Raw genomic sequence first — 26,312 nt, 5'->3', positions numbered from 1 at the left:
TTTCAAACCTTGAGATCAAAATCTGTGTTTACGTGTTTGGACGGAGCTCTCATCATCGCGAATAGATGTCCTACCTCCAGGTTTACGCCTGCAGGTGGGTCCCACCGTCACCCGCCGACACCTGGGAACTGAGTGGAAAAACCGCCTCACCCCAGACACCGCAGCCTCCTCCCTCCCTGGAGGGCTTTCCATCCATCAGGGAACATCGCGGATGCCTGGGAGGACTGGGCGCTGGGCCCACAGCTCACACCACCCCCTGCCCAGCCAGGCATGAATGACTTCAGGATACAGCCGTTAACAAAGGAAGATATGAAGGGAGCCTGATTTTCCCAGCTGCCTAAGAGGGGAAAGGAAGCCGGGCTCGGTGAATCATACAATGGCATCAAAACAATTCAAGGAACTGTCCAAAGGAAGTGACCAGAATAGCCCGGTAGATCGCTGCGGGCTGGGGGGAGCCAAGAAAATGGAAGCGAGTAACCGTGTGGTGCACGGAGAGGGCCAGTGCAACAAGACGAGAAAGCTTCCCCATAGTGGGGGAAGCCGCCCCTTAGAAACAGTTACTGGAATGAGATGTGCCGACTCCCAGGAGCGAGAGGCGGGGCGGGGAGGGCAGAGGTGGAGGCTGTGATCCTGGAGGCCGGCCGCCCAAGCTCCGTGCCTATCTCTCCCCACCCAGAGCTCCGTGGGTCACATGGGGGACATGCCCAGGGCTACGATGGGACCAGTCCCAGTAAAGAAATCAGCCAGTGTCACAAACCACGTGTCCCCTCCCTGCTGCCAGAGACAAAGTTCCCTCATGTACCAGCACACCACCGCCTGGAGAGGCCGGTAAGGGACCCAGTCAGGCAGGTGGGGGGACTCCAGTGGGTTTAGGCTCGATGCCCCCTGGGGGGAGAGGACCTCGTTTGCAGAGAAATTTGAAAAGAGATGCTAAGTAACTCCTGAGGTCTTTTCTCCTTCTGTCTGCTCCGAGGGAGTCAATTCGGAAAATCTCTCTCAAGGAGAAGGAGGTTTAAAGTTTTCAAGACCCAGCTAACTAAACACGGAGCCCAGGAGAGGATAAACAGTCGTCTGCTATTATACTCATTATCCTTGGCTTCAAAGGCCTCCGATGTGTTTACAAAAAGAACACGAGAGTTCTCTATGTTTATTTTAAAGTATGGACTTTACTAAACAGGCTTTAAAAAAAAAAAAAAAAAAAACAACCCAAATAACACACAGGGGGAAACAACCTTCTTTCTTTGTTTTATGCATCAGTCAAAACATAACACTCCCCTTGGCTTTGGCTTAAATGAGTTCGGTTTCTTCACAAAAGTTCACCGTTTATAAAATACATACACTTTATTGACTTTGATGTCCCCACTGGCGCAGCTTGAGGCTGGTTCAAAGTTCTATAGAGTTAAACACAACCACATGTCACGGGGCAGCTCACAGGCACCGTTTCCAGCGTCGGCAAAGGCAACATCAGGACTGGAAACGGTTGAGGGGTGGGCGAGGCCAAGGCTAAGGGTGCGCCCTTCACCCTGAGGAGACCTCAGCCACGTGCTCTCTCCTCCTGGCTCGCTCCCGCTCCGTCAAAACTTGCGCCTGGAGACAGAGCTGGGCAGACATGGCCGAGGACCACACCACCTCTCGGAGGCCAGGGGAAGGCCCGCTGGGCAGCTCACGTCCGCGTCAGTCCTTCCAATCTCCCCTGACGTGGGATGTTCTGATGAGTATGCAAACCTTGGAAGATGAAAATAAATCCATAAAGAAAAACACACACCCCGTAGTTACAAGGAGTCAGAAGTAGAGGCATTTTAAATCCGTGGGTGTGCAGGTAGGTAGGTGGCTAGATGATAGAGCTAGATAGACAGACAGGCAGACAGGCAGAAGTGAATTCATAGCTAAGTCTGATTCCGTTCTCCCTGCAAGAAAATTCTCTTTTCTGCATCTTTTTTGGTAGGTGCTGGAGCTGCCTATCGGCAGCCCATGTCCCCTTCTTCCACACAGGCAGAGCCCTGGTTAAATTCCAGCGTCTGCCTCTCCCCCTTCAGACTCAGGGTTAAACCCGATTGCACGAACCCCATCATGGTGACGCCACTCCCCTTCCTGGGGACTCTGGATTGCTGTTAGGTGACGGAGAAATTCTAGCCCCTGAGGTATGATGGATGGTTAGCTTGGACACTCTTGGCAAAGGCTTTTCTTCAGGAAATAAAGAGATGTAAGGAAAGAAGCCTCCTTTTTTTGGCCCCGGGGTGTCTGAGGCTGCTGTAGTCTGTCTTAAAACCATAAGGGCCACTAACTGAAAATGGCAGAGCAGGACGATGGAGAGAGCCAAGGTCTCTGATGACGTTGTTAAACCACTGAATTAATCAACTGCCAAACTGACCCATTCTGGACATCCCGTTGTAAACGAAACAAATTCCCTTAGTATTTGAGTAATTTTTTGGTAATAATAAATTAGAACATAATTGACATACCCTATAACCTACGAACTGAAAGTTCACCATTCAATGGTTTCTAATATATTCACAGAGCTGTACAACCATTGCCATAAATCATGGTTAGAACATTTTCACCATCTCCAAAAGAAACCCCCACATACCTTTTAGCTATCGCTTCCCCAGTCCTCCCATGCATCCCAGCCGTAAGCAACCATTAATTTCTGTCTTTATGGAATCGCCTCTTGTGGACGTTTCAAATGAATGGAATCATACGATCAATTGGTCTTTTGTGACAGGCTTCTTTCACTTAGCATAATGTTTTCAGCCTTCATCCATATAGCAACAGATATAAGGACTCCATTCCTTCCCATGGCTGAATCATATTCTGTCATATGGACACAGCACCATCAATCATTTGACGGATATGTTGGTGGTTTACGCCTTTTGACTATTATGGATGGTACTGCTATGAATGTTCGTGTAGAAGCTTTCATATGGTCATATTTTTTCATTTCTTTTCCATATGAATCTAGGAATGGAGTGCCGGGTTACTTAAGTAATTAGAAGTTGGCTTATCTGCTACTTATAGCAAAACCATCCTAACTGATATACTTTAAAGTAACTAACACAAAGAGAGACCCCTTGGTTTCCACACACACTCAGGCTGCCAGTCTTTGGCCGTTCTCCCCTCGATGTTACCAGGAAGAGGATGCCAAGTTCAGGACTGCTGGGATATTTGCATCTGATTTATCTTCCTGAAAAGTCATTTATTTTGTCTGATTTTTGCGTATCGCCCACTCCAGAGGCTCCAAACTTTCAGAACACTATAGCGGGCCCCATTCAATCTCTTGATCAGGGTAACCCTCCCATAGCAACCTGCCAGGTCACATTTTGCTGGGTTCCTTTGAGTATAAGAAACTTCGGCAGCTTCAAGAATGTTTTCTAAAGTGCCAATGATTCCAAAAGGGGTCATTCCTTGTGCCATTCTCCATAAACTTGCACATGTTTTTTACATTTAAAAGAAGAAAGTACAGGGGCGCCTGGGTGGCTCATTCGATTAAGTGTCCAACTCTTTATTTCAGCTCAGGTCATGATCTCATGGTCATGAGATCAAGCCCCACATCGGGCTCAGCACGGAGCATGAGATTCTCTTTCTCTCCTTCTCTCTCTGCCCATCCCCCCCATTCTCTCTCTCTCTCTCTCTCTCTCTCTCTCTCTCTCTCTTTCTCTCTCTCTCTCTTTCAATAAATAAACTTTAAAAAAAAGACAGTGCAGATTTGGAAGGGAGGAGATATTAAGATTCTGGAGGTCAAGGATGAAGGCACAGGAACAAAGAAAAAGGAGACAAGAGGCAAAGGTAAGTTTTGCCATTTTAGAGTTCTGCTGAGGGGCACCTGGGTGGCTCAGTCGGTTAAGCATCTGACTTTGGCTCAGGTCATGATCTCGCAGTTCGTGGGTTCGAGCCCCATGTCAGGCTCTGTGCTGACTTCTCAGAGCCTGAAGCCTGCTTCAGATTCTCTGTCTCTCTCTCTGCCCCACCGCCACTTGTATTCTATCTCTGTCTCTCAAAATAAATGAATAAATGTTAAAAAAAAAAGTTAGAATTCTGCTGGAAGCTCTCTGACCTCACTCAGGAATTCTTCATGAAAATCATCTTTCTTGCCATTCTTGCTAATTAATTAGGACATGCAGGGAGCCCGGGTGGCGCAATTGGTTATGCTTCTGCTTTGGTTCAGGTCACAATCTCAGTTTGTGAGTTCAAGCTCCGCATCAGGTGAGCTCAAGTCCTTCTTCAGGTGAGCCCTGCTTCTCTCTCTCTCTCTCTCTCTCTCTCTCTCCCTCTCTCTCCCTTGTGAGATCCTCTCTATCTGCCCCTTGCTCATTGCATCTCAAAAAAATTTATATCAAAAGAATTATAATAATAATTAGTATACATTAGGTGGATAGACAGAAAGATAGATAGATAGATAGATAGATGGATAGATAGATAGAGATAACCATGACTGGTATAGTGGTGTAGAGAGTTGTAAGTGTAAAATCCAATTGGAAAAACAGAAGCCATATTAGATATACCAACAGAGAGGATCTAATAATACAGGGAATTTGTTACACAAGTGTTGAAAGGCTGAAAGAACAAAATGGAGATACTAGAATAACCCAGAAATTAATAACTGCAGAAGCAGTCTGGGGGAATAAAGTGGAAGAGGTGATGTTACCAAACTATGGGCTGGGATGAGGGTCCTCGCAGGATGCGGCATGAACCTCTGGAGGGAAGTCCCACCCTGCTCATATCCAGACATGTGGGAGTCAGATCTACGGGACGTCCCTTCCCCCTCCTCTTCCACCTTCCAAATCCCCTCTAGGGCTTACCGTTAACAGCTCTAACAGGAAGCTGGCAAGGGAGATTGGGAAATACAGTTTGCAGAGTCTCAGCCCCAAAGTCACAGAGCAGAATATAGAAGAGTGGTCTCAGGCTCACAGACAAGAGGGAATGAAACACTCCTGTGCCAGCAACACCCGTACACAATCTTCTACCCTTACTTGAGATAACAACTTGCTTCTGCTGTATAAGATGTATCAGTCTTTCCTACAAATGAAGACACTCTCACCCTCTCCCCAGAAACATTACACGGTCCCAACTGTCCTCTACCCATCTCAGATTCTGGTGAACTCCTTTTCTACTTCACTCATAATATCACCTGCCCTTCCGTGACCCAGAGGCAAAATTAGAAAGCTAACCATCGACAGCAAGACTTCTAAAAAATGACTCAACAACAAGTAAAGGGGACAAAGCATAGCTGCTACAGTCTTCATTTCCATATGAGACACACGGCCATTGTTGATTTCTAGAACTTCCCTCCTCCATTTCTCATTCTACGGGCCGCCTCCCCATAGCCAGTCAGTGGCTCAGTTGGTCAGCCCCTCTACTTTGTTTCTTTTACTTTCATTTTTAAGGGACTGAGTCTTCTACAATCCTACTGTTCTTAGGTTACTAGCGTTTTCCTTCAGTGATTGTTACAGGACTTAATGCTGCCCCCAGAGAATCCTCCAGGCTCCAGACATAGTCCTTCCTGCCCCTGGAGTGTAGCAGCGACCTCATTTTCTGCCTGGTAATCAGGATCAATTGTCCCAGCCAGTGGGCAAACACTTCTCTGCCTATTAGTTCAGTGGCATGAAAGCCCAAAAGGTCAAGGTGAAAGTCTCAACTTTCAATTCAGTGAAATCATTGTGTCCCTGGTGGAAGCATGCATCTGTCATTAACTTAGAACTTGGGACCCAAAGTTGCTGACATGGGAAGGAAAATTTCTCCAGTGGGTTGGCTAGTGAAAGGAGCCAGACCTATCTTCAACCCTTGGTTTCTAGACCCTTATACTCTGGTTACGGGGGAAACAGCACCATATATCAATGACCACACACTGTAGAATAGTGTCCCTATATCTCAGGTGTCTCTTAACTTGCATTGTAACGGCCTTGTCCAAGGGCTATTCCAATGTTCTATGAAGCCAGATGCTTCTGGGTGATGGGGCACATGATGAGCCCAGTGAATTCCATAGGCATAAACCTACTGTTGCATTTCTTTGGCTATGAGTGCTTGGCCAGAAGCAACGTTGTGAGGGACAACATGACAGAGAATAACATATTCCATAAGTCCGTGGATGAAGATGTTGCCAAAGTATTATGGGTGAAAGACAACCCCCCATCTAGAATAACAGCTTATAGTAGTAATTGCTTCTCTGCCCTTAAAAGACTAGAAGGGATCCAGTGTAATCACCATGCCTGCAGGTGACCTTCTGGAATTATGTCATATCAGGGGCTCAGAATATACTCCTGCAGTTAGCAGGTTCGCTGCTCAGCAGTGGCAACAGAATGATAAATGTTGGAGAGGAAAAGTCCATTTTGTGACTCCCATACCTGCCAACATGGCCACTTGAAACATGGACCCATTGACTAAGCACCATTGTGTTTGAGGGTGTCATCTTACTCATCTGATTATTGAGAGCCTCTTGTAAACGCCACTCAGTTTGCATTCACATAGGACAGAAATATCCTCCCACTTTTGCGCATTCTAAGGCATCCACCACCTTCTCATCTACCACTCTTCTCATTTCTTGGGGGTTTATCACTCAAGAGCATGTCAAGATATCATCTCCAAAGTGAAAGACAAGAGGTCGCACTTTGCACCTCCTATGAGTGGAAGTACCTTTAGATTCTAGAGCCAATATACACCCCACATACCGTGTGCTGTTCTACCAAGAAATAGAGCTGAGAGTTTAAAGACGTGACCTTATCATTTTCTCTCTGCAAATTCTCCAGTGTAGCCAGAAGGAGCCATCCGGTTTCTCAAAACCTTGCCTTCAATGGCCGCTTTGCTGCAAGCAAGCACAGGTAATATTACTCACGATGCCACTGCACGTGCATGAATTTCCAGTACCCAGTGTTTTGTTGGCAAGGGGCTCAGCATTGCTTTCAAGGCCAAAGACGGGGACAAATCAGCCCCAAATTCCTATTTTGAGGGTCTGTTTCCTGGGACTCCCTCCCTTCGGTACTCTAAATGCAGTATCAGTCAGGTTCTAGTCAGGAAAAGAAAAAGCACATTAGGTATTTCGATGCACAACAAATGGGCATTGGAAGGGTGAAAGAAAAATACATGGATGCTAAAGTGACCCAGAGATCATGCACAGAAGAACTACCGTGCAAGGCTGGCAGGAGAAAGGGAAGAGGTATTGTTATCAGGCCCCAGGTATAGGAGGAGGGACTCACCCAAAACTCTGGGGTGGGGGTTGTCTTTGTGCAGCTGGTGCTCTGGAGAGGAGATCTTGAAGGGAAAGCCTCGCGCTCCTGGTGCCTTTACCTCTGATAGGGTATCGAGGCTGACCACCAGATCTGGAGGTGGGGCTTCTGTCTGGGAGGTGCTTATATCCACAGTTTGTATCTCCCTGTGGAGGCACAACCCAATGGGTACGTGATCACTGCTACAGCTGGAAATGTGCTCGGTAGGTGTTCGAAAGCTCCCAGTGGCCTGGCCCAGGGCGTGAGAGAGGACCTCCCAGCTGGCAGTCTAGCTGTCGCTGGCACCTCTGAACAGCCATGAGATGGTCAAGAAGTGGGCAGCGGGAGCCTTCTTTCTGCTGCTGTAACAGCAACAGCGATGGGAACTGGAGACCAAGAAGGGAGCCCGTTTCACCCTCCTCCCACTTGCCAATCTCCCCGAAATGCCCTCTGTTGGCAGTAACCCAACAAGAAGCCCTTTGGCGAGGGGGTGAGAGAAATGGAGTTTGGAGAGCTCCTGCGCAAGTTCAGAAGGGTGGGCTCAGAGTTGAGAGACTGCAGGTTAAAAGCAAAGACAAGAGAACAGAGGATCCGGAGCCCAAAAAACCTGGGTTTGGTACTAGTTCTGAGGCTCGTTGGTTGAACAGCTTTTGAGGCGTTGCTTAACTTCCCTGTCTCTCAGTTTCCTTATTGAGAAAAGGTGGGTGGTATCACTGACTTTAGAAGGTAGTCAGAAAGAAAAGTGGAGTCAATATAGGTAGAATTACTTTGTAAACTCTTGTGCCATTTTAATGAGGTATTATTGTGAGAGTCAGTCTGCATTGTTGAAAAGTCACAAGAGGAAATTGTATCTACCTAGAATCTGCCGTACCTGGCACAAGTTGCCTATGAGGAAAACTGTGAGTGAAAGAAAAGTCCAGGGATGTGCAAATGGTAGGCAAGAGTCATACCAAAAGGTCAATCTAGGAAAAAAAAAACCAAAAAAACAGTTTCAAGTGTCAGAGCCTGACTGAGACAGCTGGTGCCGGAGAAGCAGTTAATAGGTGCTTTGAGTTAAATGTCTGTGGCCCACGTCCATCCTGGGAACAAGAGGGGGATGATGGGATATCCAAGAGTCAAGGGGAGCCACAAGTATGTGGAGCGGGGGGTCTCGGGGGACTTGCTGTTGAAGACAAAATCATTTTCTTTTTTTCCCTTTTAAAAAAAAGATATTTTTAAGTAATCTCTACATCCAGTGTGGGGCTTGAACTCACGACTCCGAGATCAAGAGTCACATGCTCTTCCAACTGAGCCAGCCAGACACCCCAAGACAAAGGCATTTTCTTGGCTGTTGGGGACAGATCCTTTGTGGAGTCTGGTAGGGCTGAGCGATGGGAAACTGGAAGGCAGGACAATGACATAGCACCAAAAAGTGCTCTCCATCCCTGTTCATTACGGCCACCATGGATGAATTTCTTTGGTGTTTTTACTGTTATCCCTCAGCTTATTTCCCTTTTAAGTAGGATTGATGTATAACATTATGTTAATTTCAGGTGTACCACATAATAATTTAATATCTGTACATATTATGAAATGATCACCACAATAAGACGAGTAAACATCCATCACCATTCGTAATTACTAATTGTTTTTCTTGTGATGAGAACTTTTAAGATCTACTCTCTTAGCAACTTTCAAATACGCAATACAGCATTGTTCACTATAGCCTCCACACTGTACATCCTATCTCCAGGACTTATTTATTTTATAACTGGTAGTGTGTTCCTTGTGACCCCCTTCATTCATTTAGCCCACACTCTGTCTATGGAAACCATCAATCCATCCTCTACGGGCTTGTTTTTGCTTTTTGTTTATGTTGTTTGTTTTTTAGATTCCACTTATAAGTGAGATCATATGGTATTTGTCTTTCCCTGTCTGATATTTCACTGAGTATGATGCCCTCAAGGTCTATTCATGTTGCTGCAAGTGGCAAGATTTCCTTCATTTTATGGCTCAATAATATTCCATGGTGTGTGTGTGTGTGTGTGTGTGTGTGTGTGTGTGTGTGTATACCACACATTTCTTTATCCATTCATCCATCGGTGGATACTCAGGTTGCTGCCATACCTTGGCTCTTGTAAATAATGCTGCCATGAACATGGAGGTACATTTATCTTTCTATCATATCCATCCTTCTATCTATTGTGGCGATAGTTTTAATTTTTGAGGAACCTCCATACTGTTTTCCATGATGGCTACACCAATTTACATTCCCACCAAAGCTTCCCGTTTTTCCCCACATCATCACCAACACTTTTTATTTCTTGTCTTTTCTATAATAGCCATTCTAGCGGTGTGAAGTGATATCTCACTGTGGTTTTGATTTGCATTTCCCTGATGATCAGTGATGTTCAGCCCCTTGTCACGTGCCTGTTGGCCATCTGTATGTCATCTCTGGAAAAATGTCTATTCAGATCCTCTGCCCGTTTTTTAATTGGATTGTTTGGGGATTTTGTTATTGATTTGTATGAGTTCCTTGTGTATTTTAGATATTAACCCCCTATGAGATACATGATTTGAGAATATTTTCTCCCATTTCATGCGTTGCTGCTCTTTTTGGTGAGATTGACTTTGCTTTGGAGCCTGGGAATTTACTGCCGTGTTCAGGAGAGAAGTATCAAGCACATTTTGTTGCTTTCGTATATACTGAGGACAGGAATGGTGGTGGGGTGCCAGGTTAACCACTGAGTTACCTTTTTTTCTTTTTCTTTTTTACCCACATGACATACTTCCCTGCACTATTCTACTTCGGGTAGAAAAAAGTAAAAAGACGTAACGCATTCATTTAAATGAGTGGCTCCTAACCGTTTGTAGAGATGGCTTCATAAGATTCAGATGAAGCTTTGTATTTTTCCCATATAATGAAGAAAAATGACTTGGGTGTATGCCTGGGAACAGGGTGGTTAAGATGATGGTTAAGATGCAGGCTTTGGTGGGAGACTTGCAGAATTCACATCCTGCCCCCGCCACCCCACTTATAAGTGTGGGTAGCCTCTCACTTTCTCCAAGCCAGTTTTCCTCATTTGTAAATGAGGAGAAAGGTACTTCTACCTTCACCATATATAATTCTTGCTAGGATCAAGCAAGATGATACATATAAAGAGACTGGAACGGTGCCTGGTACATAGTGACCCTTATTTTATCATCATCCGGACAAATGGCTGTTTAAGAGCAACTCCTAATAGCTAGAAAGATTGTTGGCAGTTTTTACGTAGTTGGAAAAGCTTGGATATTTCAAGGTTTAATGATATTTCTTAGGCAAATCCAAACTCCTTTATCTCATTATCCATCTGTTCCCTTTCTCCATGCTCCTTGGAGCTACTGTGGTTCATTTTCAAGGAAAATATCAGGGTCAGATGAAAGGAACTGCAGAAAGTTCAAGGATTTTTGTTGGAACCGTTAGCATTCCGTGAAAGTTTCTCTCTTGTCTGTGTATGTGTGTGTGTGTGTGTGTGTGTGTGTGTGTGTGTGGCAGTGGGGTGGGGGTGGGGGATTAAAGTGACACTGGTTTCGCAGAGCAATGTGGGGCTACTTAGGGGATGAACAGAAACATGGCCCCCTTTTCTGGCTATGTGACTTTGATTTTAACGTCCAAATCTGCTCTCCCATTTCTGGGACTCACATTTGTAGAATACCTGCCCCACCTTCTGCTCAAAGATAGGCTGAGAATGCATGGAATGTCTGGAAAGCAAGGAATAGATTCCATCACCATCATCAGGGCTTTCACTAAGAGCCTCCCTCCTGTTTTTCCAGCTATCAGGCTGGATATCAGAGCCAGAGAAGCTGGGCAACTGGGAGAGGTTGTTCTGCTCTTGAAGCCACACTAGGAAAGGCGGACAAGATAGGTATATATGTCAGCGTTGGCGAAGAAGTTTTCTGCGACTCCCTTTCTAAAGGCTGTCGGGCTGCACCTGGCTCTCATTTCCATCCCTTCTGACCCCTCAACATCTTCGCTCCACCAGTTCTCTGCTCTTGTTCCTCCGCACAGTTCTCTCTCTCCAGTGGCTGTGCCCCCTCCATAGGGGCCCATGAGCTCAGACGTCCCCATCCTAAAACAAAGCCTTTCCTAAACTAGCTTCTACCCCCAGTGCCTGCCCATTCCTGTCCTTCATTTGTTTCCACAGTTGTTACATGCTGTTGTGCATTTTTCCCCATGCCCTCTTGCTCCACTCATTGCTTTCCTTTCCTGACCCTTAATAATCATGTAGGAGCGGCCTCCAATTACCAAACCCACCGCACACTTTTCCATCCAGTCTCTTCAGCAGCATTTGGACACCCTACCTCCCTTCGTTTCTGCATCTGCACACTATCTTGGTTTCCTCAGGGAGATTTTTTTGGTGTGTCTGTTGTGGTCCAACTATTCTCCCCTTATTAGAATTGCATAGATGTAAATGACATTTTCCAAGTTCTCTTTCTGATCTTTTTCTCTTGCTACCTTCATTTGTCCCCCGGTGATGTCACACCCACTTTCATGACTCCATCAGTTAAGAGTGATCTCTAATTTCCAAATCCACCTAGAACTCATCTCATGAGATCTAGGTCCCTGTTTCCAGCTGCCCACTTCGATGCTGTGTTTGGGTTGCCAAGTTCCGTACTTCCTGAACTGATCCATACCCCGGAGACAAGTTCCTCTGCTGGCCCCAGACCAAACCTGCCACTTCATTCTCCTTCACTTTCTACCTGTAATCAGGTGCCAGGAACAACTGAGAATTTCATCATTGTGCCTCCTGCTCTTTCTACTAGCACTGCATTGTCAGCAATATCTTAACGAGTCGCTTTCCCTCCAATATCTTTATCCACCTCTCCTGCGTGCCACTTCTTGATTGCCCTTCTTACATTGGTCTTACATGGGTCCTGTATATATCTGCTCATAAGTCTCATTATCAACGAAATCAGGGTTAGTTACCTTAAGGAAGCAATCAACAAAATGAAAAAGCAGCCTACAGAATGTGAGACAATATTTGCAAACCTGATATTTGCAAATCTGATAAAGGGTGAAAATCTAAGATATATAAATAGCTCCTACAACTCAATAGTAAAAACACAAATAACAATTTTAAAAATGGGCAAAGGTACTGAATGGACATGTCTCAGAAGAAGACACAAGTGGCCCACAGGTACATGAAAAGGTGCTCAGTGTCACTAATCATCAGGGCAATGCAAAGCAAAACCACCATGAGTTATCAACTCACACCCATTAAGATAGCTATCATCAAAAAAACACAAAAGATAATAAATTTTGGCAATGATCCATAGTATCACTTATATGTGGATTCTAGAAAATTTGAACTTAGCAAAACAGAGAGTAGAATGGTGATCACCAGGTGCTGGGAGATGGGGGAAATGGAGAGATGATGGTCAAAGGGTACAAACATTCAGTTACGAGATGAAGAAGGTCTAGAGATCTGATGTACAGATTGCATTAACAATAACACATTGCATTAACTATACAGCTGGACATACACATATATTTATATAAACCATACAAAATTACATAAACCATAATTACATTGCATCAACTATGCCTAGTTCGCATCCCTGAAGTTTGCTGAGAGAGTAGATCTTCAGTGTTCCGACCACAGACACATAAAATAGGTAACTACGCGAGGTGATGAATGTTAATTAACTTGATGGTTGTAGTCATTACACGAGTAATACTCACATCAAAACATCCCATTGTACGCCTTAAATATATACCCTTTTTTGTCAGTTATTCCTCAATAAAGCTGGCAAAAAAAAGAAGTAGTAAAACTCAAGCAAGTCTGTTTAAGTTATTGACTTTACCAAATAACTACCAAAGCAGACTTATAAAGTCTACTAAGTAATATACAATTTGAAGCCTATTGGGATAGAAAATCATGACTGAAGAAAATCTGTCTCATTCATCACCATCCATCCTCAACATCTAAAACAGTGCTTGGCCCATTAGAGATATTCCGTGTTTAAAGACGTCCTATCACTTTTTCCTGGCCTCCTTTTTTCCTCTTTTTTTAAAAAATTTATTTATTTATTTTGAGAAAGAGAGAGTGCAAGCAAGGGAGGGGCAGACAGAGAAGGAGAAAGAGGACCCAAGGCTTCACGCTGCTAGTGCAGAGCCCAATGTGGGACTTGAACCCATGAACCATGAGATCATGACCTGAGCCGAAATCAAGAGTCCTACACTTAACTGAATGGGTCACCCAGGTGCCCCATGGCCTCCTTTTTTTCTAACTGGTTTCTGCTATCCTTCACTGTATGATCCTATTGTCCGCATTGGGAATCCCCTTCCTTAAATCTACTTTGTTTAGAGACTCATTCATGAGTTCTATCCCAGGAGAAATTGTCCTTGACACCTGTAATAAGGAAATATACTAGAAGTGGGAAGGACATGGCTGAACCTATGGTTTTGTAGGCAAAAGAGACGATAGTAACTTTATTTCAGATGACAGGCCTGTACATCCAGAGAATCAAAGAGATGCTAGCGTTAGAATTAATAAAAGAATTTTGTAAGATACCCAGAAACAAAGTTTACAAAAGTAATACCTTTTCTTTATGCGAACAGTAAAAACTGGGAAGTCAAAAAAATTTTAAATACGATTTATATGTATGACAGGACTGTAATATATTTAGAAATAAATTTAACAAAAAGGGTCAGCATGCTTATAAATATGACTGTCAAATATTACAGAAGAACATAAAATGTGAATAAATAGAACCTAATTATTTTATAAAATAGATTAAGTTTATACATTTTGACCACCCCTCCCCCTTCATCCATTTTGTCCACCCCCCAACACCTGCCTCTGGCAAGCACAAATCTGTTCTCCCTATCTATGAGCTCATTTTTTGAAGATTCTGCATACAATTGAGATCATATGACATTTGTCTTCTCTGTCTAATGACAATACTATTTTAGATTCTCCTTGAAAAAGATTCTACTGAATTGTTGAAATTCTGAAAGACATCACTGCAAGGGCTGGGCTAAAACAAAACCTTCAAATAAATCACCGAGTGCGATGGGCAGCCTCTAAAATGGCTCCTGAGCCTCATCTCTTGATGTTCACACCTTTGTATAACCCCTCCCTGTGAGTGTGAACTGGACCTTGGGTCTTGCTTCGAACAAAAAAGAATATGGCAAAAGTGATGGGTTGTTACTTTTGGCTATTAAAAAAATTCTGGTTTCTGTCTTATTCTCTGGTGTTTCTCTCTGTCTCTGTCTCTGTGTGTGTGTCTGTCTGTCTGTCTCTCTCTCTCTCTGTCTCTCTCTCTCTCTCTCTCTGTCTCTCTCTCTCTGCTTTTTCTTTGGATCAAACCAGTTGCCATGCTATGCACAGTCCTATGGAAAGGACTAATGTCTCTGGTCAACAGTCAGTTATGCCCTGCTACCTGCTGAGAGCAACATGAGTGAGCCTGGAAGCAGATATTCTTCCAGTCCAGCTTTGAGATAACCACAGCCCTTGCTTTCAATCTTGTGACAGACCACATTTGCTTTCTTTTATCCAGATACAAAATGTCACTATCTTAGGGACAGAGAGTCAGACACTCGGAGATTCATAACCACAGATTCAGCTATCCAGAAACTACCCAGACTCTTGACCCATCGACACTTGAGATAATACATGTTGTTTTATGTATTTTTTAATTTTTTTAATGTTTACTTATTTTTGAAGGAGAGAGAGACAGAGAATGAGCAGGAGAGGGGCAGAGAGAGAGGGAGATACAGAACCCAAAACAGGCCCCAGGCTCTGAGCTGTTGGCACAGAGCCTGATGCGGGACTCGAACTCTCGAGCAGTGAGATCGTGACCTGAACCAAAGTCAGACACTTAACGGACGGAGTCACCCAGGCACCCTGAGATAATACATGTTGTTTTAATGCACACTGTTTTGAGATTATTTGTTAGGCAGCAGTAGGTAACTAACACACTCAGTATTTGTGATACACAGCACTTGGCCAGAGTCTTAAACGGTGTTTGCGCTGTCTGAAACCTTTTTTGACCACACTTGAGTACTTGAGTACGAAAGGAAGATCAATGACTCTGGCCCAGAAAGAGGCAGGAAATCTTCCCTTGAGCCCCAACTCCGTGGCTGCTTGGCCAGGCATCTCTGGACCAACCACCTTCAGTTTCCTCATCTTTTAAAAAGGCGTAATAATTCCTGCCCTACTTCTCAGAATTATTGTCGCCAGCAGTTGAAATCATACATGTGGAAAAACTTCCAACAAGTAAAGGCAGTGTATGAACAGGAATGCGCAGTTTTTAAAAGCCAAGGCTGGCTCTATTGTCTTCTTCTGTTCTGTTCCTTTAAACACATCCATCCCTTGTACAACCTAATGGGGTTGTCGTATTCGGTTGAAAAATATGACTGATTGCAACTGAATACCACCTGGCTTGGGTAAAAGCAATACTGAGATACTACTGAAATGTAGTGTGTTTTCAAAGAGTCCTTCTCTCCCCTAGGGAGTTGGCTGTCAGACTACATCCTGGCATGTGGAGATGAGCACTTCCTCCCGTGAATTAGGGAGGGCCAAGGTGGAGGTCTTTCCTGGTGTTACTAGTACAACTGAAGCCTCTTCTCTGTTAAGTAGACAAAGCAAGTACCACGTGACTTCCTGTATTCTATTCCCTGGGGTCTCATCCTTGTAAGGAAATGCTGAAATGTGAGAGGAAACGTGTTTGCTTAAATAGAAATTATAATTAAGTCATAAAATAACAAAATATGTATGGGATTTAAAAAAAAAAACTAAAGAAAATTCCAACCAAATCTAAATATAACCATATGACTATCTGGCTAAGCTCAGTTAATTAACAAGAATTTACGACATGTGTCCAAAATGTTTTGGCATTGTTTTAGACACTTCTGCATTTTGTGAAATGCAGTAAACTTGTAATACTTTAGTGATCAAGAATGGAACAGGTTCCATTGGGAAAGGCTTCCAATAAATAGTCCGTAGTATATTTGCTTGTTTTTGCAAAAAGAAACATGAGAATGATGAACTTGAAACCAGTGAGTGGGTAGGAACAGGACTGGGAGGTAGGGGGGGAAGTGAGACTTCTTACAGTACACCTTGTGATATCCTTGATTTTTGAGCCATATAAATGTTTTATATATTCAAAACACAAAATTAAATCAAAATTGCTTTTTTAAAAACCCTTACGTTGAAGGCCAATAGGAGCAAATAACTTAAATATATCAAATTGATAAAATAACCAAAGAGTTATTTCAAGTAACTGTTGATTTCAAGAGACTTCTTGATTCTGACCAACTCAAATCACTTTTATCTCTGACAACTATAATGGGACATATTCTAATGCCAAAAGGAATAGCAAAGAAACCCAAAGATTTACTTACTAGGTTTGTTGAGGAGAGTAATACTAGTATTTGTGATGGTTAATTTGATGTCTCAACTTGACTGGGCCACTGGGTGCCCAAACATTCTGGATATGGCTGTGAGGGTGTTTCAAATGAGATTAACATCTGAATCGATGGACTAAGGAAGGCCGATTGCCTTCCCCAGTGTGAATAAACCTCTTCCAATCCACTGAGGGCCTGAATAGAACAAAAAGACAGTACACACACACACACACACACACACACACACACACACACTATTGGTTCTGTTTCTCTGGAGAGCCCTGACCATTAAAGTACTATATATATATATATATTTTTTTTTTTTTTTTTGAGAGAGAAAGAGAGGGCCCAGGTGAGTGAGGGCAGAGAGAGACAGTCTGAGAGAGAGAATCCCATGAGGGGCAGAGGGAGAGAGACAGAGAGACAGAGAGACAGAGAGACAGAGACAGAGACAGACAGAGAGAGAAGCAGGGCTCACCTGATAATGCAGGACTCGAACTCACAAACTGTGAGATCATGACCTGAACTGAAGTTAGATGCTTAACCAACTGAACCGTCCAGCCACCCCTACAGTATTATAATTCTAAGATGATTCTATTTTTATTTTGGATAAAGCAAATAATTAAATATATTAATCTTCTGAGGAACAAGCATTTTTCTGTTAGAAAATAGAAAATAAAATAAAGTAAGGAAAAGCCTTATAGTATAACATTTATATAGGAAATATCATTAATATTCATGATTATTTTGAAAATATATCTCCCAGTTTTGTTCAATGAAATGGCTAGTAGCCATGAGCACACGTAGCACCCAGATTTTGGTTTCTAAATGCCATTCTGATGAGACCAGAAGAAACCAGCGCCCCCTGGAGAAGCCTTTGGTTTCAGGTCTGGGTCAGAGAAAGCACATGATGAGCCTGGGACAACTTGTGCCAGAAAACAAAGCAGTGTTCAAAGACTCATGAGATCACACTAAAAGGGTACAAGAAGCAGTTGAAGGAGCTGCTGCTAGTGAAATTTCAAAGAATCTGAGTATCAGAAAAATTAGATTATAAAAACTGAATTTATAAGTTATGTGTGTGTGTGTGTGTATGCGAGAGAGAGAAATGGAGAGACAGAAATGGAGGGGGGGGTTGATAACGCTCTCCTTTTACAGGATGCCAGCTCATGGATATAGGAAAGATTATAGAATTTTAAAAATCATCATTTTGCGCCCCCCAATATGATAATTTATTCAGGCAGAAATCATCATGGATTCTCAAACTGTTGGGTAAAATATGGCTAGGAACAAGGTCTTTGCACAATCTCAAAGTATCAATACCACCTCTCTCCCCAATTATTTACCAATTTCAAAAAGAAATCTGTATCTGTACAGCAGAGAGATCTGGTTTCCAAGTTTTGCCCACAACCTGAGCCAAAAAATCAAACTTGTGTCACAAAAATGAGGACAATCTAACATCACAGCCTCTTGACATGATGAAATAACAAGTCTTCAACATCACCTATGTAATATTCTTCCCAAAATTATTTAACCTGAATATAATCATACATTTAGATTTTACACTGAAGGACAGGAAAAAAAAAAAAAAACAACAGAAGTTACCACATAAGTAACGTCCTGAGGAGGCGATCGTATCGATCTAGAAGGTAGGACATTATACAAGAATATTGGCCTGAACTCCTCAAAAAATACAAGGGCATGAAAGACATAAAAGGAAGTGGATTGTTCTATCATAAAGAAACTTAAGAACAGTAACAGCCACGTGCAGAGTTTGAGCCTTATTAGGATCCCGAATCGAACAAAGGAATACAGACTATATATGAGATGTTCATTTTATTAGGTATGATAATCATATTATTAGCTATGTAGGAGAATACCTAAGGTGAACTTCTGTGACGGCTACAACCTACTTTCAAACAGCGCAGCAGATAAAGCAGATGTATGTACACACATACGCAGAGAAAACAAGAGCAGGGGCCAGGGGGAGAAAGCCAGACTGCAAGGGAGAGAGAACAAGCAAATGGGGGGCAGAATTGGTGAATCTAGGCCAAGAGTATATATGGGTTTATTTTACAGTTTTTTCCTTTTTTTTTTTTTTTTTTTTTTGCATGTTTGAAAATTTTCAAAATAAGAACTTGGAGGTGGGGGGGAGTATTGATGAAAATACCTTTGAAAAATCAAGTTAAATTGCTGCAGGAAAGAAAAATGATTGATCCGTGTTCTTAGATAAGAATAGTAACATCCCCCGCAGCTGGGGAGGGATGCCCGTCACTGTCGCTGTCAAGGTTCACTCTGTGATTCAGAGCGCACCTCGTTAATTGAAAAGGGCAAACTTGATCTGTGTCCTCCCAAGCAGTCACTATAAAAGGAAGGAGGACTTTTCCAGGGCAGCCAAGGTTCCAGGGAGGCAAATCTTGCAGGATGAGAGGGCCTTTTTTCAGAATAAAGAGTAGACAGGGAAATAGATCAGGGCTTACCTTGGAAAGAGGGAGCAGGGCATATGTCCACGCACAACCACGATAAGAAAGTGGCAACCGAAAGAGCGTGGGGGCAGAAAAGGTAAATATGTGGCTGCAGAAAGAAGAAATATGGGCTCTGAGATGAAGCTTGATATAATTCAGTGCGTAAGCGTGATGTTTCTCAGTTTCTGGGAGAGGGCTTTGGCTATTGTTGATGATGGAAGATTTTCTATATCTTCTCAGTGTGTTTTGATTCTCTCATCTGTCTCTAACCTCACCATCCCACTAATACTTGATTATCTTCAAAACCTCTGTTCCCCCTCTTCCTCCTCCCCGTGCACTCAAAAGAAATACTTGGTTGCTATTTTCCCCAATGCTCACTCAGGTTTTCAGGCCCAGCCTCTCCCAGAGGAGCCTCTTCTGTTACTGGGGATTTTAAAGAACCTCATGTAACCCTTAGAGCTTCCCAACTAGGCACAAAGAATCATGGTTTTGCAGCATGAACTGTAATCAATTGTTTTTCAAGTTCTTTGCTAGATTGTTTTGAATTTGCTACAGGAAAAAGCCTTATATCTGTGAAAGGGTGAGGTCGAAGCTAGCAGCTCTAACATATATACAGATACAGCATTCACCTTTTGGACAGTAGATCCTACATTTGTATTCCTGTGCTCAGCTGTGCAGTGAAGGGTAGATAAGACTGGCTGATACTGGTTGAAAATCCCTTCAGAGAGGAAAATGGGTCAGAAGCAAAACATCTGGCCAGGGTACCCTGACACTTCATTTTTTCCCATGAAATCGGTTGCACATTTCCTTGAAAAATCAGATTATAGGGGCACCTGGATGGCTCGGTCAGTTAAGCATCCGACTCTTGGTTTCAGCTCAGGTCATCATCTCACAGTTTGTGGGATCGAGCCCCTCGTCGGGCTCTGTGCTGATAGTGTAGAGCCTGCTTGGGATTCTCTCTCTCTCCCTCTCTCTCTGCTCCTTCCCTGCTTGCTCTCTCTCTCTCTCTCTCTCTCAAAATAAATAAACTTAAAAAAAATAATTTGCTAGGAAAAAAAATCAGATTAAAATGTAGTGAGCTCGAGCATGAGATAGTTCTTGTATAACCCAACAAGTACCTATTTCCCTAAAAGTTTCAAGTGCCCAGTGGGTACTCAATATAATGCACATTTCACACAACCGAAAAGACCTCACACACCATTTTGTCCTGGGGCCATGGCTTTGCCAGATAAGTACTTATTGAATGGTATCACAAGTTGGCTAAATCCACTTTGCTTTTCACACTGACTGCTAAGGTTCAAAGCCAAATTTGAAACCTACCTCTACCTCTACTAGTGTGATCAAAAGCTTGTATTCTGCATGTGGGGCACCAGTTTTGCACCCTCGTGACTTGTTACTTTACATGGGTTGTCGTTCTGTAAGTTGTCTTGAAACCTTCTTAGAGTGAGGAGGTATATTGGGGATGAAGGGAGCACTGGCTGAGCCTAAAACATAGCAGAGGCTCTTCAGGCTCCAGGATGATCTCAATTTATAGTGGACCCCACGATGTCTTTCTAATAATCCAAGGTAATTTGCCAAAGACCACCAGGCCTGAACCCAGATTCAGTATTGGTCTCTAAGAACAGCAAATGCCTGGAGAGCGGCTCTCAGATGGCGACCCCAATAAATGAAGCCACCATTCTGGCTTTTCTAATGCACACAAACTGCATCAAGGAACAATGCAGTGTTGCAACACATACCCCACCAAACATATACCTGTGTGCCTTTTTGTGATGTGCAAACTGTGCTTAGGAACCTGAGAGACATAGGAACTAATTGTGCTGGACGCTTGGTATGTATTAGCCACACACTTTCTGTAACAGCTCGGTAATAGCACATGATTACTCCGTTCTTACACACAAAAAAACTGAGGCTCATAAAACAGGTCATTAAGCTGCAAGAAGTGGCAAACCATGAGTTCCAACCCTGGTTGGTCTGATCTGATTCAAAGTCTTGGCTTACTGTAGGGCCTATTGCCTGCCGCTGCCTCTGTTTCCCCAAATGCCATGTGCAAAAATGCCACTTCTCCTTTGATCCTTGATGAGGCTGCTATATGAAGCCTATGAAGCATCTCAAATCCTTCAGAGGAAAAGAACGTTAAAAACATAAAGCCATGTGGAATGAGGCCAAAGAACCAAAGGATGACCACCTGGTTTGATCTGGGATCCCATGAGAACTGGGGAATGAATGTCAAAGAACAGATCTTTATCTCTGGCACCCATGGGTGTCATGAAAATTTGTGGAAACGCTAGATAAATCCCAGGTTTTTGTAACCACAGCATTTAAGTGCTACAGTGGGGCCCGCCGTTGTGGTGGTTACAGTGCTAACGCCAGTGCCCATAAAGGACCTCTGAGCACAGGCGGGAGTGGGGCATGGAAAGCCCTCTCCTCCTATCCTAGGATCCACAGTTCCAAGCACAGCACACTGTGAGCACTGCACTGACCAGTGAATGTAACACTTGGAGCTCCTAGGGGAACCCTCAATGAACTGCTTTAGAACTTAGATCCCTCAGAGCAGTTCCAGGAGTTGTGTCCTAAAACCTTTATTGCCCCAAGGGGCACCTGGGCGGCTCAGTCGGTTAAGCGTCAGACTTTGGCTCAGGTCATGATCTCACGGTGCGTGGGTCCAAACCCTGCGTCAGGCTGTGTGCTGACAGCTCAGAGCCTGGAGCCTGCTTTGGATTCTGTGTCTCCCTCTCTCTCTGTCCCTCCCCCATTTGTGCTCTCTCTCTCTCTCTCTCTCTCAAAAATAAGTAAACATTAAAAAAAAATTAAAACATTTACCACCCCTTCAAAGAGAATTTTTATGCTCCTCTTTTTCTAATAAAGCTCCAATTCTTCCCCCTTCTATACTGATATTATTAATGCTGGTCTCTTTTACTTCTTACCTATGCCGTGCTCTGTCTCCCCCATCACCAAGCCTTTGCACAAGCTGTTTGCTCTGCCTGGAACACTGGGAATACCTGCCTGCCCCCAGGTCCTCTCCTTGGCTTTGACTTCCAGGCAGTTTTTCTAGTTTAGTTAAGTCACTTCTGAGAAGGCCTTTTGACTTCCTTAGGGAGATGGGCCTCTGCTATGGAGCTCTGCTATAGCTCTGTATGGTTCTTTAACTTACATGACTATATGATTATTTATTATCTGTCTCTTCCTTTAGACTCATAAGGGCAGGTACCACATCTTCACTGGTTGCTGCTTAAACTCTAAACAATGCTTGGCACACAGCAGATGTTCAGTAAGTGTCTGATGAACAAATGAGTGAATCTCTCCTAAAGAAAGAAGACCTAACTCAGACTAATGCCATCCCAATGATAACAATAAAATATCCTCAGATTTATGCAGCTCTTCAGAGTTTAAAAAGTGTTTCCAACAGCTTTATGTGAACACATCTAATAATCTAGATCAAATGAGTCAATTCCTGTCTCTGTCCCAAAAATAAACGTTGAAAAAAAAAATTGGAAAAATAAATAAATAAATAAAAAATAAATAAATAAAAACTTCTGCTCTGCAAAAGACAATGTCAAGAAAATGAAAAGACAAGCTACAAAAGAGGAGAAATATTTGCCAGACACACATTCTGATAAGACACATTTGGACTGTTATCCAAAATATACAAAGAACTCTTAAAACTCAGCAATAAGAAAACAAACAGCCCAATTAAAAATGGGCAAAAGATCTTAACAGACCCCTCATCAAATAACATATACAGATGGTAGACAAACATATGGAAAGATGCTCCACATCATATGTCATCAGGGAAATGTAAACTAAAATAACAACGAGAGGGGCGCCTGGGTGGCTCCGTCAGTTGAGCGTCCGACTTCGGCTCATGTCATGATCTCACAGCTCGTGAGTTCGAGCCCCGCGTCGGGCTCTGTGCTGACAGCTCAGAGCCTGGAGCCTGCTTCGGATTCTGTGTCTCCCTCTCTCTCTACCCCTTCCCCGCTCATGCTCTGTCTCTCTCTGTCTCTCAAAAATGAATAAACGTTAAAAAACAATAAAAAACAATAACAACGAGATACCACTACACGCCTATTAGAATGGCCCAACAGCGAAACCACTGAGAACACTAAGTGTTGACAAGGATGCAGAACAACAGGAGCTCTCATTCACTGTTTGTAGAAATGAAACCTGGCACACTTGGGAAGGCATCATGGCAGTTTCTTACAAAGTTAAACAGATTCTTACCATATGATCCAGCAATTGTGCTCTTCGGAGCTGAAAACTTGTTTCCACATAAAAACCTTCACGCGGATGTTTATAGCAGTTTTATTCATAATTGCCCAAACCTGGAAGCAATCAAAATGTCCTTCAGTAGGTGAATGCATAAACGAATTGTGGTACATCCAGATAGTGCAGCATTATTCAGCAGTAGAAAAACAAAATTGATCTCTCAAGCCGCTAAAAGACACATGAGGACACTCAAATGCATATTACTAAGTGAAAGAAGCTAATCTTAAAAGGCTACATACCGTATTATTTCAGTTATATGACATTCTGGAAAAGGCAAAGCTATGGACACAGTACGATGATCAGTGGTTGCCAGAGATTGAAATGGGGAGAGATGAACTTACAGAGTGCACTGAATTTTTAGGACAGTGAAAATATTGTGTTTGATACTATAAATTTGTTTAACATTTATTTATTATTGAGAGACAGAGAAAGACAGAGCATGAGCAGGGGAGGGGCAGAGAGAGGAGGAGACACAGAATCTGAAGCAGGCTCCAGGCTCTGAGCTGTCAGCACAGAGCCCGACGCGGGGCTCAAACTCGCAAACCGAGAAAGATCATGACCTGAGCGGAAGTCACACGCTTAACCCACTGAGCCACCCAGGCGCCCTTATATTTGATACTATAGTGACAGATCCATGTTGTTATACACTTTCCAAATCCATAGAAAGTACAACAGCAAGAATGAACCCTAATGTCAACCATGAACTTTAGGCAATAATGATGTGTCAGTGTAGGTTCATGATTTGTAATAAATAGATCACTCTGATGTGGGATGTTGATAACGGGGAAGGCTATACATGTGTGGGGCAGGGAATATATGGGAACTCTTTATATTTTCTCAGTTTTGCTGTAAACCTAAAACTGCTCTAAAAATAGCCTTTTTTTAAAAAAAAGAAAAGTGCTTTTGCATACATTATTTTTATAACCCTGTAAAATGTGTGTTTCTTATAGAAGGCTTTTTTTAAATCTTTTAAATACTCATTCTTATGAGTATATTTTTGCTCTGTAAGTGGTAGCAATTCCACACTCGTGTCTCCCTATAATTTTTCTTTTAGATAACTAACATTTATTTGTCCTTAATGGTATACTAGGCACTTTACCTAAGTCTTATTAAAAACTCAAAAAAAAGGTCTTATGATCTCAACTTCACCTTCTGGCTGGCCAACCCCAGGGCAAGATGCTGGCTTCTCCATTTGTCCCCCAGTGCTCCCCCTTCCAGCCCTTCCACGTGGCCTCTATTTCTACACCTGATCCTGATGCCCCTCTGTCTTGTCTGCTAGTTTCTGTCTCCTGTCTCAGCAGAGTGCTCATACCTTGGGATCTAGCACAGGAGACTGGTCCCAGTTCTGATACTGGCCTGGCTCTCCTCTCAGACCTCCCTGTCCTCAGGGAGCTTGAGGCAAGGAGCTGCACCGCCCCCCAGTCCCCTCCCTACCACCGGCCCCTCTCCATTGGCTTCATTTAGCCCTTTCTGAAAGCAAATCTGACCCCGGAGTACTTTCCTCGCTAGAGTCAAGTAAGCCACACATTGAGCAATTCAAGAGGGCACCGCAAGGCAGGACTGGGAAAGCAGAAAGAGGAATGTGGATCATGAGTTTGAAATGAGCTGCTGATGAGGGTCCACTCCCAGAAAACAAGAAGGACTTTGCTAAACTGCTGCCAGATTCAGAGCCTGTTTCCTCCCCAAGTGGATGCTAACTGAAAATATACTGGCTATCAGAAGGGACAGGAAAAACAAAGCAAAACAAATGCCCAGCATGGGTGTTAAACACTAGAGGCAGGAGCTGGCCAGTCTATGTCAGATGGCCAGAACACACACAACTCCAACTCACAAACTCAAGATTTGCCTGGGCTGAGGGTGATGAAAATGCAGTGGGTCCTGGGCTTAAGAACTACTCCTACCTTCATGAAAAGTTGGGGGCAGGAGTGGGAGACCCGGGAGGGGAGGGGAGAGGAGGGGAGGGGAGGGGAGGGGAGGGGAGGGGAAGGGAGGGGAGGGGAGGGGAGGGGAAGGGAGGAGGCCTCTGAGGCCACAGGCTGAAAGGGAGTCTGGCCCTTTCCAGGACTGGCTGGGAGACTCGCATTTAAAATCTACTACATCATTTATATGCTTGGATAGTAAATTTATCTCTTTCCTTCTTTGTTGTTTTTGTTTTTTTTTTCAGGGTGGGAGAAGTGGGAAGAGAAGGGAGGCCGGTAATAAATAATCTGATGTCCTGATAATATTTGACAACACTTGAATTAGGTGTCTGCACTGTATTGGAAGAAAATATTTGGCTATTGTATTAAAACCTAAAAACCCTTAGAACAATAATAAATAAAGTACAATGCTGACAACCCAAAGCACAGCGAATGAGTATCCCAGGGGAGGCCTGAACACTTGATCCAGAACTGCAAATGCAAGCTTGAAATCTCTTTGAAGTTTTATGCTTCGTCTTTGAAATTCATCCAAATGCATCCAATGGGCATTCTTCCCATTAATGTTTATTTTAATATGAAAATAATATTCTTTCTCCTCCAAAATTTCAAATAAAACCCAGTGTTCCAGAAAGGCGTGGCAGGGAACACATAGCCCAGTTTCATATGTCCAGGGGTATAAATAATCAGGTGTCCAAAATCAGTGTACATTTAGAGCAACCGTTGGCTGATGATCTTGCTGCCCTGTGTGACAAAGGCAGGAAGTGCAGATCTCAGGCTCTGGGTGGCAAAGGGACAGCAGAGAACCTCTCTCCAAAAGCGTATGGTAGAGACACTACAGAGCACCTTTCATAAGTCACAATAGGGAAAAAGCATTGTATCTGGGAGTACACACACAGGAGTCTCCTGGGGTGCTAATATCCTTGGGGTCCTTGTTATGGTCCTCATTAGTTTAGGTAGGTGAGCCTGCGCTACCAAAACAGACACAAACGTGCAATGGCTCTACACAATAGAAATAGAACATTCCTGAAGGTTCGGGTAGGGGGTTCTGCTCCATGGAGACATACAAGAATCCAGGCTGAGCGTGGCTCTGCCATCT

This window comes from Lynx rufus, unplaced genomic scaffold (assembly GCF_022079265.1).
Source record: "Lynx rufus isolate CCGP_SWC_20201006 ecotype Redwood Valley unplaced genomic scaffold, mLynRuf1.p SCAF_7, whole genome shotgun sequence".
NCBI classification, from domain to species: Eukaryota; Metazoa; Chordata; class Mammalia; order Carnivora; family Felidae; genus Lynx; species Lynx rufus.
Note: the sequence above shows the minus strand (reverse complement) of the source record.